Consider the following 17,623-nt stretch of genomic DNA (forward strand, 5'->3'; position numbering starts at 1 on the left):
AAAGCATTTGACAAAATTCAACATTCTTTTATAATAAAAACTCTCAATAAATTCACTACAGAAGGAATGTACCTCAATACGATAAAGGCCATATATGACAAGCCCACAACAAACATCATACTCAATGGTGAAAAATTGAAAGCTTTACCACTAAAATGAGGAAAAAGGCAAGGATGCCCACTCTCACTACTTCTATGTAACATAGAACTGGAAGTCGTGGTCACAGCAATTAGGCAAGAAGAATAAATGAAAGAGACCCAAATCAGATATAACAAAGGAAATTTGTCTCTGTTTACACTTAAAATGATATATATATAAAAACATATATATATATATAAATATAAAAAAACCCTAAAGACTCTACCAAAAAAGAACTACTAGAACTAATGAATAAATTCAGTAAAGTTACAGGTTACAAAATCAATGTAAAAAATCAATAGTGCTTCTATACACTAATGATGAACTATCTGAAAAAGAAATCAAGAAACAATCTCATTTACAATGGCATCAAAAAAAATACCTAAGAGTAAATTTAACCAGAGAGGTGAAAAACATGTACACTGAAACTATAAAACATTGATTAAGGAAGTTAAACAAGATAAAAATAAATGGAAAGATATCCTATGTTCATGGATTGGAGTATTAATGCAATCTTCTGATTCAGTACAATCCTTATCAAAATCCCAATGGCATTTTTTTACAAAAACAGAAAAAAATACTAAAATTTATATAGAATCACAAAAGACCCCAAATAGCCAAAGCAATCCTCAAGAAAAAAATACTGGAGGCATCATAATTCCTGATCTCAAAACATACTGTGTCAAGAAAGCTCTAGTAATCATAACAACAAGGTGGTGGCATAAAAACAGACACCTCAACCAATGGAACAGAACAGGGAGGCTAGAAATAAAACTATGCATTTATGGTCAATTGATCTTCAGTAAAGGTGCCAAGAATATGCAAAGGAGAAAGGACAGTCTCTTCAACAGATGGTGTAGGGAGAACTGGATATTCATATTCAAAAGGATTAAATTAGACCTTTATCCCAAACCATACACAAAATCAACTCAAAATGGATTAAAGACTTAAACACAAGACCTGAAACTGTAAAACTACTAGAAGAAAACAAAGGGAAAAGCTTCTTGAAAATCAAGCTTCTGAGCCATTTTTTGGATATGACCCCAAAAGCACAGGCAACAAAAGCAAACCAGACAAAGCGGGTGGCATCAAACTAAAAAGTGTCAGCTTAACAAGAAAAGAAAATTTCAGGCCAGTATTCTTGATGAAAACAAATGCAAAAATCCTCAACACAATACCTGCAAACCAAATCCAGCAGCACATCAAAAATCTAATCCACCGTGATCAGGTAGGCTTCATCCCCCAGGTGCAAAGTTGGTTCAACATATGCAAATCAATAAATATGATTCATCACATAAACAGAACTAAAGACAAAAACCACATGATTATCTCAATAGATGAAGAAAAGGCTTTAATAAAATTCAACACCCCTTTATGTTAAAAATCCTCAATAAACTAGGTATTGAAGGAACATACCTCAAAATAATAAAAGCCATCTACAACAAACCCACAGCCAACATCATACTGGATGGGCAAAAGCATTCCCCTTGAAAGCCAGCACAAAACAAGGATGCGTTTGCTCACTAGTCCTATTCAACATAGTATTGGAAGTTCTAGCCAGAGCAATCAGGCAAGAGAAAGAAAAAAGGGCATACAAATAGGAAGAAAGGAAGTCAAAAAGTCAAACTATCCCTGTTTGCAGACAACATGATTCTATATTTAGAAAACCCCATAGTCTTGGCCCAGGAGCTCCTTCAGCTGATAAATAACTTTAACAAAGTTTCAGGATATGAAATCAATGTACAAAAATCACTAGCACTCCTATACACCAACAAGAGCTGGGAGCCAAATCAGGAAGGCAATCCTATTCATGATTGCCACAAAAAGAATAAAATAACTAGGAATACAGCTAAGCAGGGAGGTGAAAGATCTGTACAGTGAGAATTATAAAACACTGCTCAAAGAAATCAGAGATGACACCAAAAAAGTGGTAAAACATCTCATGCTCATTAATAGGAAGAATCAATATCATTAAAATGGACACATTTCCCAAAGCAATTTATAGATTCAGTGCTATTACTATTAAGCTACCAATGACATTCTTCACAGAACTAGGAAAAACTATTTTAAAATTCATATGGAATCAAAAAAGAACCTGAATAACCAAGGCAATCCTAAGCAAAAAGAATACAGAAGGAGGCATCACATTACCTGACTTCAAACTATACTACAGGGCTACAGTAACCAAAACAGCACGGTACTGGTATAAAAACAGGCACATAAACCAATGGAACAGAATAGAGAGCCCAGAAATAAGGCCATACACTTATGACCATCTGATCTTCGACAAAAATAAGCAATGGGGAAAAGAATTACTATTCAACAAATGGTGCTAGGATAACTGGCTAGCCATATGCAGAAGACTGAAGCTGGACCCCTTCCTTACACCATATACAAAAATCAACTCAAGATAGACCAAAGACTTAAACGTAAAACCCAAAACTATAAGAACCCTGGAAGACAACCTAGGCAATACCATCCCAGACACAGGAATAGGCAAAGATTTCCTGACAAAGACACCAAAAACAATCTCAACAAAAGCAAAAATTCACAAATGGGATCTAATTAAATGCAAGAGCTTCTGCACAGCAAAAGAAAGTATCAACAGAGTAAACAGACAACCTACAGAATGAGAGAATATATTCACAAACTGCATCCAACAAAGGTCTAATATCCAACATCTACAGGGAACTTAAACAAATTTACAAGAGAAAAACGAACAACCCCATTAAAAGGTGGGAAAAGGAAATGAACAGACACTTTTCGAAAGAAGACATACATGCAGCCAACAAGCATATAAAAAAAGCTCAATATCATTATCGTTAGAGAAATGTAAATCAAAACCACAATGAGATATCATCTCACACCAGTTAGAATGGCTATTCGTAAAAGTAAAAAAATAGATGGTGGTGAGGTTGTGGAGAAAAGGGAACACTTATAGTGTTGGTGGGAGTGGTAAATTAGTTCAACCACTTGGGGAAAGCAGTATGGCAACTCCTCAAAAAGCTAAAAGCAGAACTACCATTCAACCCAGCAATCCCATTACTGGGGATATACCCAGAGGAATATATATCATCCTACCATAAAGACACATGCACATGAATATTTATTGCAGTACTAGTCACAATAGCAAAACATGGAATCAACCTAAATGCCCACCAATGACAAATAGGATTTTTTAAAATGCGGTACATATACACCATGGAATACTATGCAGCCATAAAAAATAGCAAGATCATGTCTTTTGTGGGAACATGGATGGAGCTGGAGGCCATTATCCTTAGCAAACTAACACAGGAACAGAAAAACAAATACTGCATGTTCTCACTTATTAGTGGGAGCTAAACAATAAAGAACTTACGAACACAAAGAAGGAAACAACAGACACTGGGGTCTACTTGAGGGTGGACGTTGGGAGGAGGCAGGAGCAGAAAAAATAACCATTGGGTACTAGGCTTAATACTTGGGTGATGAAATACTCTGTACAACAAACTCCCATGACACGAATTTACTTAGATAACAAACTTTCATGTGTACCCTCAAACCTAAAGTAAAAGTTAAAAAATAATAAAATATTGATCTAATTTTTTTAATTAAATAAATAAAAAGTGACAACTACTTAATGGCATGTATCAAGATTCTTTTCAAAATTCTTTTGGATACTCTACTTTTTTATTTCTTATATAAATTTTAGAATTGGCTAAATTCTGCAAAATATACTTCCAGGATTTTTACTTTTTTATGAATACATAATAATTGCACATATTTATAGGGAACATGTGATATTTTGATACAAGCATACAATGTGTGATGATCAAATCAGGGTAACTGGGATATCCATCACCTCAAGCATTTATCATTTCTTTTGCTGGGAACATTCCAGTTCCATTCCTGTAGTTATTTTGAAATATATACAATAAACTGTTGTTAACTATAGTCACCCTACTGTGCTACCAAACACTAGGTCTTATTTTTCCTAACTGTATTTTTGTACCCATTAACCATCCCCTCTTTACCCCATCCTCCTCATTACCCTTCCCAGTCTCTAGTAACCCATCATTCTACTCCCTACCTCCGTGAGATCCATTTTTTTTTTTAGCTCCTACACATGAATGAGAACATGCAATATTTGTTTTTCTGTGCCCGGGTTGTTTTACTTAACATAATGTCTTCCAGTTCCAATCCTGTTATTGCAAATCACAAGATTTCATTTATCTTATGGCTGAATAATATTCCTTTGTGTACCAGAAAAATGCAAATGAAAACCACAATGAGATATCATCTCATTCCAGTTAAAAGGGCTTTTATCGAAAAGACAAATAATGATGGATGCTGGCAAAGATGCAGAGAAAGAGGAACCCTCATGCATTGTTAGTGGGAATGTAAATTAGTAAAGCCACTATAGAGAACAATATGGAGGCTCCTCAAGAAAACTAAAAACGGAACTACCATATGATCCAGCAATCCCAGTGCTGGGTATATTGCCAAAGGAAAGGAAATCAGTATACTGAAGAGATAACTGCACTCCCATGTTTACTGCAGCACTATTCACAATAGTCGAGATATAGAATCAACCTAAGTGTCCATCAACAGATGAATGGATAAAGAAAATGTGGTACATGTGCACAATGGAATATTATCCAGGATTTTTACGTGTTGAATCTGTAGATCAACTCAGGGAGAATTGACATCTTAACAATATTGGAACTCCAATATTCGAATCCATGACCACAGTGTATCTCTCCATTTATTTAGGTCTTTTATTTCTCTCATTAGCATTTTGTAGTTTTCAGCATAAAGTTATCGTACATGTTTTGTTTGATTTATACCTAAATATTTCATGATATTTTATGCTATTATAAATGGTATTTTTTAATTTAAATTTCCAATTGTTCAATTATATTATAGAAATACAACTGATTTTTATATGTTGCTCTTATATCCTGAGAACTTACTGAAAAAACCTACTATCATAGCTTTTTTATAGATTCTTTGGAATTTTCCATGCAATTGTATCATCTGCAAAAAGAGAGGGTTTTATTTCTTCCTTTCCTCTTTGTATTTTTTTTCTTCTTTTTCTTGCTTTATTGCATCGGCTAGGTCTTCCAGTACAATGTTGAATAGGAATTAAAAAGTAGATATTCTTGTCTTGTTTCCAATTTTAGGTGAAAAGCATTCTCTTTCACTTTTAAGTATAATGCCTGGTAGAGATTTTTTGTAAATGCTCTTTTTCAGGTTGAGGAAGTTCCCTTTAGTTCCTAGTTGGCTGAGAGTATTTTTTATCATGAAAGGATGTTGTATGTTGTCAAATTATAGTTCTATATCTGTTCAGCTGGTTACATGTTTTTTCTTCTTTAATATGCTGTTATGGTGAATCATATTGTTTTCTTCAAAGTAGCTTTTATAATTTAGATTAAATGTATAGACCATAAAATTTACCATTTTAAAGTATAAGGTTGACTGGGTTTTAGTACATTCACAATGTTGTGTAATCATCACCCCTACCTCCAGAACATTTCCATCTTCCCAGAAAGAAATTCTGTATCTGTTAGCAGTATTTCCAATCCCCAATCCAACCCCCAGCCCCTGGAAACCACTAATGTACTTTCTGGCTTTATGGCTTTGTAAGTTTTGAATTGGAAAGTGTGAACCCTCCAACTTTGTTCCCCTTTTCTAAGATTGTTTTGGATACAAGATCAATATGTAAGAATCAGTTGTATTTCTTTCTTTCTTTTTTTTTTTTTTTTTTTAGAGGGAGTTTCACACTTGTTGCCCAGGCTAGAGTGCAATGGCATGATCTCAACTCACCATAACCTCTGCCTCCTGGGTTCAAGTGATTCTTCTGCCTCAGCTTCCCAAGTAGCTGAGATTACAGGCATGTGCCACCACACCCGGCTAATTTTGTATTTTTAGTAGCGACAGGGTTTCTCCATGTTGGTCAGGCTGGTCTCAAACTCCTGACCTCAGGTGATCCACCTGCCTCGGCCTCCCAAAGTGCTGGGATTACAGGCATGAGCCACTGGGCCTGGCCAGTTGTATTTCTATATCACTGAACAATCAGAAATTTATTTTTTATTATACTTTAAGTTCTAGGGTACATGTGCACAACGTGCAGGTTTGTTACATATGTATATATGTGTCATGTTGGTGTGCTGCACCCATTAACTTGTCATTTACATTAGGTATATCTGCTAATGCTTTCCCCCCTCCCTTCCCCACCACACAACAGGCCCCAGTGTGTGACGTTCCCCTTCCTGTGTCCAAGTGTTCTCATTGTTCAATTCCCACCTATGAGTGAGAACACGCAGTGTTTGGTTTTTTTGTTCTTGCGATAGTTTGCTGAGAATGATGGTTTCCAGCTTCATCCATGTCCCTACAAAGGACATGAACTCATCATTTTTTATGGCTGCATAGTATTCCATGGTGTATATGTGCCACATTTTCTTAATCCAGTCTATCGTTGATGGACATTTGGGTTGGTTCCAAGTCTTTGCTGTTGTGAATAGTGCCGAAGTAAATATACGTGTGCATGTGTCTTTATAGCAGCATGATTTATAATCCTTTGGGTATATACCCAGTAATGGGATGGCTGGGTCAAATGGTATTTCTAGTTCTAGATCCTTGAGGAATCGCCACACTGTCTTCCACAATGGTTGAACTAGTTTACAGTCCCACCAACAGTGTAAAAGTGTTCCTTTTTCTCCACATCCTCTCCAGCACCTGTTGTTTCCTGACTTTTTAATGATCGCCATTCTCACCGGTATGAGATGGTATCTCATTGTGGTTTTGATTTGCATTTCTCTGATGGCCAGTGATGATGAGCATTTTTTCATGTGTCTGTTGGCTGCATAAATGTCTTCCTTTGAGAAGTGTCTGTTCACATCCTTCACCCACTTGTTGATGGGGTTGTTTGTTTTTTTCTTGTAAATTTGTTTGAGTTCTTTGTAGATTCTGGATATTAGCCCTTTGTCAGATGAGTAGATTGCAAAAATTTTCTCCCATTCTGTAGGTTGCCTGTTCACTCTGATGGTAGTTTCTTTTGCTGTGCAGAAGTTCCTTAGTTTAATTAGATCCCATTTGTCAATTTTGGCTTTTGTTGCCGTTGCTTTTGGTGTTTTAGACATGAAGTCCTTGACCATGCCTATGTCCTGAATGGTATTGCCTAGGTTTTATTCTAGGGTTTTTATGGTCTTAGGTCTAACATTTAAGTCTTTAATCCATCTTGAATTAATTTTTGTATAAGGTGTAAGGAAGGGATCCAGTTTCAGCTTTCTACATATGGCTAGCCAGTTTTCCCAGCACCGTTTATTAAATAGGGAATCCTTTTCCCATTTCTTGTTTTTGTCAGGTTTGTCAAGGATCAGATGGTTGTAGATGTGTGGAATTATTTCTAAGGGCTCTGTTCTGTTCCAACAATTGGAAATTTAAATTTAAAAACCAGTACAATTTACAATAGTGACAAAGCCATGAAATATTTAGGTATAAGTTTAATATATGGATCCCTTCTGTTTCCATATAGACTTCAGGATCAGCTTGTCCATTTCTGCAATATTGATATTTGGGATGTTGAACAAGCCCTGCATGTCTGGGATAAGCCACACCTACCCTTCTTTCCCATTTTCTCCCAGCACTCCTCCCACCCCCATATATGCATATTCTGACCCTCCATTCCATTCTCTCTCCCTCCTCTGGACCCTTGCTTCCCCACACCCCTTTCACTTCTCTTGTGCTTCCACCTCAGGCCTTGGCTTAGCTGCCACTTCCACTAGGAAGACTTCCATACTGCCTTTCTGTGGGTGCCCCTCCCATTTGCTCTCATAACTCCCAGACTGTCCCAGTTTAAGCATCTATCACCCTTGATGGTAATGTGCATGTACTTGTGGGGGCAGGGGGCGGGGAGTTAACCAGCCAGCCTTCCTCATCTGGTCCTGACCACACACCCAAAACAGAGAAGTGGCATCCATCCACACTTGACTTCCTGTAATTCCTCTACACTTTCTTCCCCACCCCATCCCTTATACATGTCAGGCATTGACACCATCAATGGCCAGTATGTGTTTAGAGAGACCATGTGAAGAATTTGACTATTGGCAAAGAATTATGACAAGCTGTTCAGGTATCAGGAGAAACTGGTTTCATCTCCATACAATGCATTAATTACAAGTCAAAGAGAACCACTGACAAAAATTTTAAAAACACACAGAACTACAGGCAGACACGAAAAATGAAGTACCTGGGAACACAGCTAACCAAGGAGGTGAAAGTTCTCTACAAAGAGAAATACACTGTTGAAAGAAATCAGAGACGACACAAATAAGCGGAAAAGTATTCCATGCTCATGGATTGGAAGAATCAATATTGTTAAAATGGTCACATTGCTCAAAGCAACTTACAAAACCAATGCTATTTGTATCAAACTACCAATGCCATTGTTCACAGACTTAGAAAAAAACTATTCTAAAGTTAATATGGAACAAAAAAAGAGCCTGAATAGCCAAAGCAATCCTAAGCAAAAATAACAAAGCTGGAGGCATCACACTATCCGAATATGAGGCTATAGTAACCAAAACAGTATGGTACTGGTACAAAGACAGACACATAGACCAATGGAATAGAACAGAGAGCCCAGAAATAAAGCCACCCACCTAGAACCACCTGATCTTCAATAAAGACTATGAAGCAAGCAATGGGGAAAGAACTTCCTATTCAATAAATAGTGTGGAGATAACTGGCTATCCATATGCAGAAGAATGAAACTGAACCCCTTCCTTACGCCTTATACAAAAATCAACCCAAGGTGTATTAAAGACTTAAATGTGATTAAAACTTAAATCACATGGATTAAAGATTTAAATGTGAGCCCTCAAACTATTAAAATCATAGAAGAAAACTTAGGAAATACTTTCTCAACACCAGCCTTGGCAAAGAACTTTTGGCTAAGTCCTCAAAAGCAACTGCAACAAAAACAAAAATCAAGAAGTGGGAACTAATTAAAGAGTTTCTGTAGAGCAAAAGAAACTATCAACTGAGTAAACAGAAAACTTATAGAATGGGAGAAAATATTTGCAAACCACATCTGACAAGGGTCTGAAATCCAGAATCTATAAGGAACTTCAACAAATCAACAAGCAAGAAACAAATAACCCCATTAAAAAGTGGGTAAAGGACATAAATAGACACTTCTCAAAAGAAGACATACAAGTAGCCAAAAAACATTTGAAAAAAAAGTTCATTATCACCAATCACCAGAGAAATGCAAATCATAAACCACAGTGAGATACCATCTCACACCAGTCAGAATGCTATTATTAAAAAGACAATAACAGATGCTGGTGAGGCTATGCAGAAAAAGGAACGCTTATACATTGTTGGCTGGTGGGAATGTAAATTAGTCCAGCCACTGTGAAAAGCAGTTTGAAGATTGCTCAAAGAATATAAAACAGGGCTACTATTCAGCCCAGCGATCCCATTACTGGCCATATATCCAAAAGAAAATAAGCCGTTCTACCAAAAAGATACATGCTCGTATGTTCATCACAGCACTATTCACAATAGAAAGACATGGAATCAACCTAGGTGTCCATCAATGGTGGATTGGATAAGAAAATGTGGTACATATACACTATCAAATACTACGCCGCCATAAAAAAGAATGAATCACGTCCTTTGCGGCAATATGGGTGCAGCTGGAGGCTATAATCCTAAGTGAATTGACGCAGGAACAGAAAATCAAATATTGCACGTTCTCACTTATAAGTGGGAGCTAAACATTGGGTATACATAGACACAAAGATGGGAATGATAGATACTGCAGACTACCAGCTGGAGGAGCACGAGGTGTGGGTTGAAAAACCACCTATTGGGCCAGGCGCAGTGGCTCACGCCTGTAATCTCAGCATTTTGGGAGGCCAAGGCAGGAGGATTGCTTGAGCTCAGGAGTTCAAAACCAGCCTGGGCAACATTGCTTGAGCTCAGGGTTCAAAACCAGCCTGGGCAACATAGTGAGACCCTGTCTCTAAAAAAAAAAAAAAAAAAGAGAGGAAAGAAAAACCACCACAGGTACTAAGCTCACTACCTGGGTGATGGGATCTGCAGCTCAAACCTCAGCAACATGCAATGTATGCATGTAACAAGCCTATACATGTACCCCAAATCTAAAAGTTGGAATTTTTTTTTTAATTGAGATGAAGTCTCGCCCTGTCACCCAGGCTGGAGTGCAGTGGCACGATCCCAGCTCACTTCAACCTCTGCCTCCCGGGTTCAAGTGATTCTCCTGCCTCAGCCTCCTGAGTAGCTGGGATTATAGGCACACGCCACCATGCTTGGCTAATTTTTTTTATATTTTTTATTTTTAGTAGGGACAGAGTTTCACCACATTGGCCAGGCTCGTCTCAAACTCCTGACCTCAGGTGATCCACCTGCCTCAGCCTTCCAAAGTGCTGGTAAGGGAGGAGACCACCCCTCATGTTGTCTTATGCCCAATTTCTGCCTCCAAAGAAAGAAGAAGTAAAAACTAAAAGGCAGAAATGAAATCCACAGGCAGACAGCCCGGCGCCGTGCCCTGGTTAAAGATCAACCTCTGACCTAACCAGTTATGTTATCTATAGATTCCAGACATGGTATGGAAAAGCATTGTGAATATCCCTGTCCTGTTCTGTTCCGTTCTGTTTACTGGTGCATGCAGCCTCCAGTCACGTACCTCCTGCTTGCTCAATCGATCATGACCCCCTCACGTGGACCCCTTTAGAGTTTTAAGCCCTTAAAGGGACAGGAATTGCTCATTCGGGGAGCTCAGTTTTTGGAGATGTAGTCTTGCTGTAGCTCCTGGCTAAAAAAAGCCCTTCCTTCTTTAACTCGGTGTCTGAGGGGTTTTGTCTGCAGCTTGTCCTGCTACACTGGGATTACAGGCATGAGCCACCATGCCCTGCCTGAAATTTTTTTCTTAAAGAACTATAGGCAGAGGCAGTTCCAAAATGGCTGAATAGGAACAGCTCCAGTCTACAGCTCCCAGCGTGAGCAACTCAGAAGACGGGTAATTTCTGCATTTCCAACTGAGGTACTGGGTTCATCTCACTGGGGCTTGTAGGACAGTGGGTGCAGCCCACAGAGCATGAGCTAAAGCAGGGTGAGGCATCGCCTCACCTGGGAAGTGCAAGGGGTTGGGGAATCCCCTTTCCTAGCCAAGAGAAGCTGTGACAGATGGTATGTGGAAAATTGGGACATTGCCACCCTAATACTGCACTTTTCCAATGGTCTTAGCAAATGGCACACCAGGAGATTATATCCCGCACCTGGCTTGGAGGGTCCCAAGCCCACGGAGCCTTGCTCACTGCTGGCACAGCAGTCTGAGATCAAGCTGCAAAGTGGCAGTGAGGCTGGGGGATGGGCGTCTGCCATTGCTGAGGCTTGAGTAGGTAAACAAAGCGGCCAGGAAGCTCCAATTTGGTGGAGCCCACCGCAGCTCAAGGAGGCCTGCCTGCCTCTGTAGACTCCACCTCTGGGGGCAGGGCATAGCTGAACAAAAGGCAGCAGAAACTTCTGCAGACTTAAACGTCCCTGTCTGACAGCTTTGAAGAGGGTAGTGGTTCTCCCAGGACGGAGTTTGAGATCTGAGAACGGATAGACTGCCTCCTCAAGTGGGTCCCTAACCCCCGAGTAGCCTAACTGGGAGGCACCTCCCAGTAGGGGCCAACTTACACCTCATACGGCTGGGTGCCCCTCTGCAATGAAGCTTCCAGAGGAAGGATCAGGCAGCAACATTTGCCACTTTGCAATAGTTGCTCTTCTGCAGCCTCCGCTGGTGAAACCCAGGAAAATAGGGTCTGGAATGGACCTCTAGCAAACTCCAACAGACCTGCAGCTGATGGTCCTGACTGTTAGAAGGAAAACTAACAAACAGAAAGGACATCCACACCAAAACCCCATTTGTACGTTACCATCATCAAAGACCAGAGGTAGATAAAACCACAAAGATGGGGAGAAACCAGAGCAGAAAAGCTGAAAATTTTAAAAATCAGAGTGCCTCTTCTCCTCCAAAGGAACATGGCTCCTCACCAGCAATGTAACAAAGCTGGATAGAGAATGACTTTAACGAGTTGAGAGAAGAAGGCTTCAGACAATTGGTAATAACAAACTTCTCCAAGCTAAAGGAGGATGTTCGAACCCATCACAAAGAAGCTAAAAACCTTGAAAAAAGATTAGATGAATGGCTAACTAGAATAAACAGCATAGAGAAGACCTTAAATGACCTGATGGAGCTGAAAACCATGGCATGAGAACTATGTGACGCATGCACAAGCTTCAGTAGCCGATTTGATCAAGTTGGAGAAAGGGTATCATTGATTGAAGATCAAATGAATGAAATGAAGCAAGAGAAGTTTAGAGAAAAAAAGAGTAAAAAGAAATGAACAAAGCCTCCAAGAAATATGGGACTGTGTGAAAAGACCCAATCTACGTCTGATTGGTGTACCCGAAAGTGATGGGGAGAATGGAACCAAGTTGGAAAACACTCTGCAGGATATTATCCAAGAGAACTTCCCCAATCTAGCAAGGCAGGCCAGCATTCAGATTCAGGAAATACAGAGAATGCCACAAAGATACTCCTCAAGAAGAGCAGCTCCAAGACACATAATTGTCAGATTCACCAAAGTTGAAATGAAGGGAAAAATGTTAAGGGTAGCCAGAGAGAAAGGTTGGGTTACCCACAAAGGGAAGCCCATTAGACTAGCAGCTGATGTCTCGGCAGAAACTCTACAAGCCAGAAGAGAGTGGGGGCCAATATTCAATATTCTTAAAGAAAAGAATTTTCAACCCAGAATTTCATATCCAGCCAAACTAAGCTTCATAAGTGAAGGAGAAATAAAATCCTTTACAGGCAAGCAAATGCTGAGAGATTTTGTCACCACCAGGCCTGCCTTGCAAGAACTCCTGAAGGAAGCACTAAACATGGAAAGGAAAAACCAGTACAAGCCACTGCAAAAACATACCAAATTGTAAAGACCATTGATGCTAGGAAGAAACTGCATCAACTAACAAGCAAAATAACTAGCTAACATCATACCGACAGGATCAAATTCACACATAACAATATTAACCTTAAATGTAAATGGGCTCAATGCTCCAATTAAAAGACACAGGCTGGCAAATTGGATAAAGAATCAAGACCCATCAGCGTGCTGTATTCAGGAGACCCATCTCATCTGCAGAGACACACATAGGCTCAAAATAAAGGGATGGAGGAAGATCTACTAAGCAAATGGAAAACAAAAAAAAAGCAGGAGTTGCAATCCTAGTCTCTGATAAAACAGACTTTAAACCAACAAAGATCAAAAGAGACAAAGAAGGCCGTTACATGATGGTAAAGGGATAAATTCAACAAGAAGAGCCAACTATCCTAAATATATATGCGTCCAATACAGGAGCACCCAGATTCATAAAGCAAGTCCTTAGAGACCTACAAAGAGACTTAGACTCCCACAGAATAATAATGGGAGACTTTAACACCCCACTGTCAACATTAGACAGATCAACGAGACAGAAAGTTAAAAAGGATATCCAGGAATTGAACTCAGCTCTGCACCAAGTGGACCTAATAGACATCCACAGAACTCTCCACCCCAAATCAACACAATATACATTCTTTTCAGCACCACACCACACCTATTCCAAAATTGACCACATAGTTGGAAGTAAAGCACTCCTCAGCAAATGTAAAAGAACAGAAATTATAACAAACTGTCTCTTGGACCACAGTGCAATCAAACTAGAACTCAGGATTAAGAAACTCACTCAGAACTGCTCAACTACATGGAAACTGGACAACCTGCTCCTGAATGACTACTGGATACATAATGAAATGAAGGCAGAAATAAAGATGTTCTTTGAAACCAACGAGAACAAAAACACAACATACCAGTATCTCTGAGACACATTTAAAGCAGTGTGTAGAGGGAAATTTATAGCACTAAATGCCCAAAAGAGAAAGCATGAAAGATCTAAAATTGACACCCTAACATCACGATTAAAAGAACTAGAGAAGCAAGAGCAAACACATTCAAAGGCTAGCAGAAGGCAAGAAATAACTAAGATCAGAGCAGAACTGAAGGAAACAGAGACACAAAAAACCCTTCAAAAAATTAATGAATCCAGGAGCTGGTTTTTTGAAAAGATCAACAAAATTGATAGACCACTAGCAAGACTAATAAAGAAGAAAAGAGAGAAGAATCAAATAGATGCAATACAAAATGATAAAGGGGATATCACCACCAATCCCACAGAAATACAAACTATCATCAGAGAATACTATAAACACCTCTACGCAAATAAACTAGAAAATCTAGAAGAAATGGATAAATTCCTCGACAAATACACCCTCCCAAGACTAAACCAGGAAGAAGTTGAATCCCTGAATAGACCAATAACAGGCTCTGAAATTGAGGCAATAATTAATAGCCTATCAACCAAAAAAAGTCCAGGACCAGATGGATTCACAGCTGAATTCTACTAGAGGTACAAGGAGAGCTGGCACCATTCCTTCTGAACTATTCAAATCAGTAGAAAAAGAGGGAATCCTCCCTAACTCATTTTTTGAGGCCAGCATCATCTTGATACCAAAGCCTGGCAGAGACACAACAAAAAAAGGAGAATTCTAGACCAATATCCCTGATGAACATCGATGCAAAAATCCTCAGTAAAATACTGGCAAACTGAATCCAGCAGCACGTCAAAAAGCTTATCCAGCATGATCAAGTGGGCTTCATCCCTGGGATGCAAGGCTGATTCAACATACGAAAATCAATAAACATAATCTATCATATAAACAGAACCAAAGACAAAAACCAAATGACTATCTCAATAGATGCAGAAAAGGCCTTTAACAAAATTCAACAGTCCTTCATGCTGAAAACTCTCAATAAACTAGGTATTGATGGTATGTATCTCAAAATAATAAGAGCTGTTTATGACAAACCCACAGCCAATATCATACTGAATGGGCAAAAACTGGAAGCATTCCCTTTGAAAACTGGCACAAGACAGAGATGCCCTCTCTCACCACTCCTATTCAACATAGTGTTGGAAGTTCTGGCCAGGGCAATCAGGCAGGAGAAAGAAACAAAGGGTATTCAGTTAGGAAAATAGGAAGTCAAATTGTCCCTGTTTGCAGAAGACATTATTGTATATCTAGAAAACCCCATTGTCTCAACCCAAAATTTCCTTAAGCTGATAAGCAACTTCAGCAAAGTCTCAGGATACAAAATCAGTGTGCAAAAATCACAAGCATTCCTATACACCAATAACAGACAAACAGAGAGCTAAATCATGAGTGAACTCCCATTCATAATTGCCTCAAAGAGAATAAAATACCTAGGAATCTAACTTACAAGGGATGTGAAAGACCTCTTCAAGGAGAACTACAAACCACTGCTCAGTGAAATAAAAGAGGACACAAACAAATGGAAGAACATTCCATGCTCATGGATAGGAAGAATAAATATCATGAAAATGGCCATACTGACCAAGGTAATTTATAGATTCAATGCCATCCCCATCCAGCTACCAAGGATTTTCTTCACAGAATTGGAAAAAATTACTTTAAAGTTCATATGGAACCAAAAAAGAGCCCGCATTGCCAAGACAATCCTAAGCCAAAAGAACAAAGCTGGAGGCATCATGCTACCTGACTTCAAACTATATTACAAGGCTACAGTAACCAAAACAGCATGGTACTGGTACCAAAACAGAAATATAGACCAATGAAACAGAACAGAGCCCTCAGAAATAATACAAAACATCTACAACAATCTGATCTTTGACAAACCTGACGAAAACAAGAAATGGGAAAAGGATTCCCTAGTTAATAAATGGTGCTGGAAAAACTGGCTAGCCATATGTAGAAAGCTGAAACTGGATCCCTTCCTTACACCTTATAAAAAAATTAATTCAAGATGGATTAAAGACTTAAATATTAGACCTAAAACCATAAAAACCCTAGAAGGAAACCTAGGCAATACCATTCAGGACATAGGCATGGGCAAGGACTTCACGACTCAGCAATGGCAACAAAAGCCAAAATTGACAAATAGGATCTAATTAAACTAAAGAACTTCTGCACAGCAAAAGAAACTACCATCAGAGTGAACAGGCAACCTACAAAATGGGAGAAAATTTTTACAATCTACCCATCTGACAAAGGGCTAATATCCAGAATCTACAAAGAACTTAAACAAATTTACAAGAAAAAAATCAAACAACCCCATCAAAAAGTGGGCAAAGGATATGAACAGACACTTCTCAAAAGAAGACATTTATGCAGCCAACAGACACATGAAAAAATGCTCATCATCACTGGCCATCAGAGAAATGCAAATCAAAACCACAATGAGATACCATCTCACACCACTTAGAATGGTGATCATTAAAAAGTCAGGAAACAACAGGTGCTGGAGAGGATGTGGAGAAATAGGAACACTTTTACACTGTTGGTGGGACTATAAACTAGTTCAACCATTGTGGAAGACAGTGTGGCGATTCCTCAAGGACCTAGAACTAGAAATACCATTTGACCCAGCCATGCCATTACTGGGTATATACCCAAAGGATTATAAATCATGCTGCTATAAAGACACATGCACACGTATGTTTATTGCGGCACTATCACAATAGCAAAGACTTGGAACCAACCCAAACGTCCATCAATGATAGACTGGATTAAGAAAATGTGGCACATATACACCATGGAATACTACGCAGCCATAAAAAAGGATGAGTTCGTGTCCTTTGTAGGGACATGGATGAAGCTGGAAACCATCATTCTGAGCAAACTGTTGCAAGGACAGAAAACCAAACACCACATGTTCTCATTCATAGGTGGGAATTGAACAATGAGAACACTTGGACACAGGGTAGGGAACATCACACACCAGTGCCCGTCGTGGGTTGGAGGGAGCGGGGAGGGATAGCATTAGCAGATATACCTAATGTAAATGACGAGTTAATGGGTGCAGCACACCAACATGGCACATGTATACATATGCAACAAACCTGCACGTTGTGCACATGTACCCTAGAACTTAAAGTATAATAAAATAAAAATAAAAATAAAATAAAGAACTGCAGGCACCATATCATGGGTGCAGTCCTATTTCAGGAATTTGCAAGAATGATTTTGACTAGAGAGTTTTGCCTCACTCACTAGTTCCCACATAATATGTGACAATGCTGCTTTTGCAGGGGTGATATTCAAAACAATGAACAGCTGGGGCTGCACAGGTACTGAGCAGGGGCATGGCTGGAGCAGATCCTAGAGGGTCTGTGAAGTGTCCTGCCCGACCTCATAGTTGCTGGATCATGGGGAAGCCCACAGAGACTGGGGAAGCACCAGAGTGCATGGGTGCTTATTTCAATATTTTATTAACTAACATGGCTATCCTGGTTATATACGGGTTGAATACCAGCTCTGAGTAAAGAAAGACCCATAGGGAGCTCT

General features: G+C 39.2%; 1 protein-coding gene across 2 annotated transcripts in view; it reads right to left on the reverse strand.

Annotated features, from left to right (window-relative positions):
* ITGAM (integrin subunit alpha M) overlaps positions 1–17,623 on the reverse strand; it is a 76,574-nt gene that overhangs the window by 40,585 nt on the left and 18,366 nt on the right. The window lies entirely within an intron of this gene.

Source organism: Symphalangus syndactylus, chromosome 11 (assembly GCF_028878055.3).
Source record: "Symphalangus syndactylus isolate Jambi chromosome 11, NHGRI_mSymSyn1-v2.1_pri, whole genome shotgun sequence".
Lineage (NCBI taxonomy): Eukaryota > Metazoa > Chordata > Mammalia > Primates > Hylobatidae > Symphalangus > Symphalangus syndactylus.